This window comes from Schistocerca nitens, chromosome 1 (genome assembly GCF_023898315.1).
Source record: "Schistocerca nitens isolate TAMUIC-IGC-003100 chromosome 1, iqSchNite1.1, whole genome shotgun sequence".
NCBI lineage: Eukaryota > Metazoa > Arthropoda > Insecta > Orthoptera > Acrididae > Schistocerca > Schistocerca nitens.
In genome coordinates this window covers 497,074,790-497,078,387 of record NC_064614.1, presented here as the reverse complement: position 1 = coordinate 497,078,387, position 3,598 = coordinate 497,074,790, and the positions used below count along the sequence as shown (strand labels likewise).

The 3,598-nt window shown below is 41.1% G+C and overlaps 3 non-coding genes across 3 annotated transcripts; 1 reads left to right on the top strand and 2 right to left on the bottom strand.

Moving 5' to 3' along the window:
- Positions 1 to 1,294: 1,294 nt before the first annotated feature.
- On the bottom strand, positions 1,295 to 1,369 carry Trnat-ugu (transfer RNA threonine (anticodon UGU)). Its single transcript has one exon. It is a non-coding gene; the product is annotated as a tRNA-Thr (tRNA).
- A 368-nt stretch (positions 1,370 to 1,737) lies between these two features.
- Positions 1,738 to 1,812, bottom strand: Trnat-ugu (transfer RNA threonine (anticodon UGU)). Its single transcript has one exon. It is a non-coding gene; the product is annotated as a tRNA-Thr (tRNA).
- A 204-nt stretch (positions 1,813 to 2,016) lies between these two features.
- Positions 2,017 to 2,091, top strand: Trnat-ugu (transfer RNA threonine (anticodon UGU)). Its single transcript has one exon. It is a non-coding gene; the product is annotated as a tRNA-Thr (tRNA).
- The last annotated feature ends 1,507 nt before the right edge of the window (positions 2,092 to 3,598 follow it).

Genomic DNA, 3,598 nt, shown 5'->3' with positions numbered 1-3,598 from the left:
TATTTTGATTTTGGTTCGCATATTAAGTCTATGACGTTTCATAAACCTGCTGGTCCAACAACCTCCAACCTTAAAATCTGTTAAAAAGTTCCACTGTAGTGCTAGCTTTTGCTAATTTTTGTTTTAAAGCCATTTGGATGGTGTCCTTGTACCCATTTCAACACATCATCTTCTAGTTTCGGCCATTTTGCTACCAGTCCTCTATTTGCACATTTAGCCTTCCTCACTTTTTACGGTTCTTTTTTATTATCCCACCAATCGCGAATGTTTTTTTTTTCTGCTGATGGAGGACCGAAATTCCGCCCTATTGCTCTCCATATTCTTCTGCATATGCTATTGCTTCCAATTTATAGCTCACGCCATACGAATTCCTTTTATTTTTTTCCATTACGAAACTAGCTACCAACAAGTATATTGTACTGTTAGCGATAGCACAAATCAGTTACAATTCAGGATCACTGGCACCATAGACTGCAATGACACATCATAGGCTAGACAGTGTTCTGGGTTTTTGATGGCTGGGTGGGGGAAATAGAGTGTTACCAAGCTTGTGAATTTCCGCAACTCATGTTTGTCCCATCGATGAACTGCTGCTGCCAATTTAATCTAATGTTGCCAGATAGAAATAGGTTTCCAGCGGCACCGAAAATATCGCCACTTTTAAGACTGGCTGGTATTTTAAATCAAACACAGAACATTTTATATTGATTTCGAGTATAAGACGCACCTGAATTTTGGAGGCATTTTTCGAAGAAAAAAGTTCGTCTTATGTCTGTAAAATACGGTATGTTTATTCAGTGCCAGTACACAAAAAAGTGAACTTCCGGGAAGTTAAAGTTAAAGCTCGTTTCTCTACCTAACCTGCATTAGCTTAATGCAACCCATGTCAGTGTTCATCTTGTTTCGATGTTGTTCTTTCTCCCTTTTCTTTTTTAGCCTTCTCTTTCTTCTTCTTGATTCTTTGGTGGCTGCCAACACTGTTTCTTTGCTTCTAAGAGTCTCCTGCAGTCAATGGAACTCGAAGTTAATTACATATTTAGTCCAACAAACAATCCTGTCAGTTCCATAACCATAATCCTTGTCACTGCACCGACAATGAACCATAGCAAAGCAATCATCACAACTATTTTCAAAGTATTTAGTCCTAACTATATATGACTGTAGTATCTGTTCCAGAAGGAACAGTTACCGTGGATGACCATGCAGCTTTGCTAGAAATGAAATGATAATTAAATGGACACCCTAGCTGCAAACAGGCGTTGATGTACTTCATTGGGGACATGTTGAAACTGTGTGCCCCGACCGGGACTCGAACCCGGGATCTCCTGCTTACATGGCAGACACTCTATCCAACTGAGCCACCGCGGGCACAGAGGATAGTGCGTCTGCAGGGACTTATCCCTTGCACGCTCCCCGTGAGATCCACATTCCCAACATGTCCACACCACTACATTGGTAGTGCGCCTAATAGATGTTTGCCCATCATACTCAGTACTCGTGGCAGATTAATCTACGAAGTCCCGTACGAGTTCGGGCATAGCGTGTGCGTTCGCACAAGAAGGTCAATGGCCGGGAAGCCACATTTTTTAACTATATATGACTGGAGTATCTGTTCCAGAAGGAACAGTTACCGTGGATGACCATGCAGCTTTGCTAGAAATGAAATGATAATTAAATGGACACCCTAGCTGCAAACAGGCGTTGATGTACTTCATTGGGGACATGTTGAAAATGAGGGGCCCCGACCGGGACTCGAACCCGGGATCTCCTGCTTACATGGCAGATGCTCTATCCAACTGAGCCACCGCGGGCACAGAGGTGCACAGAGGTGTGCGAACGCACACGCTATGCCCGAACTCGTACGGGACTTCGTAGATTAATCTGCCACGAGTACTGAGTATGATGGGCAAACATCTATTAGGCGCACTACCAATGTAGTGGTGTGGACATGTTGGGAATGTGGATCTCACGGGGAGCGTGCAAGGGATAAGTCCCTGCAGACGCGCTATCCTCTGTGCCCGCGGTGGCTCAGTTGGATAGAGCGTCTGCCATGTAAGCAGGAGATCCCGGGTTCGAGTCCCGGTCGGGGCACACATTTTCAACATGTCCACAATGAAGTACATCAACGCCTGTTTGCAGCTAGGGTGTCCATTTAATTATCATTTTATTTAGTCCTACCAGAACAGTTTTGGTATCTGTTCCCATGTATGGTTGTTAAAACTTTCACTTGAGTTTTGAGTCCTGCCATTTAATGACTTCCCAGATAATCTCGTGACATTAAGACATTAGAATCTGAACAGCCATAAAAAAGTATGGTTACTATTCTGTTTTTAACGGAGCTGTCGGCATGACATGAGGGTGTTGTCATGGGTGTGGAAAATTTTAAATTCCTCTAATTTTTTGGCTTTCTTTGGTAGAATTTCCGTGAGGTAAGTTTTCCTTGTTCAGAAAACTGTAGAGAAATTTCTAGTATGAAGACTAAAAATTTCATTTTCTGCCACTTATACTTGCAGTAGTCTCTTTAAGGATATTCTTTTGTTTTCCTAATATTTTTCCATACACTTTTTTATTGTTTCAAACAAAATAAAATATTTATTTTCACTCAAAAAAATAAAATGTTTTTCACAAGATATGTGAATAGTTCCACTTTTCACGATCTGGTGAAAATATGGCTCTGTAAACAGTGGTGTGGGTACAGGAAAAGAGGAGGGACAATCAAATACATGATAAGGTGGTTCTGGCACGTTCGTTAGTACATGGTCACAAGTTAGAGCATGTATTCAACACAGTCTCCCTATTTGGTAACATACGGAATCCATAACATGATATTGGCAACAGTTTTACACAGCATATGCAGTATAATCAGAGCAATATTTTATTGTATGCTATCCTTCAGATCAGGAAGAATCCTTATACATCCCTGATGGACAAGATCTTTCAGACATTCCCACAACCAGAAGTCACATGGTTTCAGGTTTGGGGATTTGGAATGCCAAGACGCCTTGAAATTACCTAGAGATCATCTCACCAGTACCAAAAGTTTCTCAAAGTAAATCTTTCAAGCGTGTGACATGTAGTTTCGTCCCCATCACTCCATCTTGCATGAAAATACTGATGTGGACACACTTGCATTCTTGCAAAGTTGGAATCACATGCTACCTACACAAGTAGGTCCTTATAAGGTGCAGATGTCACATTACATCAAACAGGCTGGTGAGATGTCATCTGCTCGAAGAAAAAATGGACCAAGAATGAAGGAGATTGTGAAACCACACAACATAGTTACAGTACAGCTTTATCATCTACTGCATATTCATAAATTGAGCACAAGATTGCATCAACATGTAAAAGGAAGAAAGGCATGAGTACACTGGAAAATGGGAAAAATGTTAAACAACTTTGTACTAGCCATCATAATGACTGTAATACGCTTTTGCCACATATTGCCAGATCTTATAATTCTAAGGTTCACAAAAGTACAGGCTTGTCACAATACGAAGCTATATATGGTCGAAAAATGGCATCGCTATTCAAGGGCATTAAGCCAGAAGTGGGAAATAATAGAGAGCCAGTGCAAAATTTCTGAAAAACATGGAAG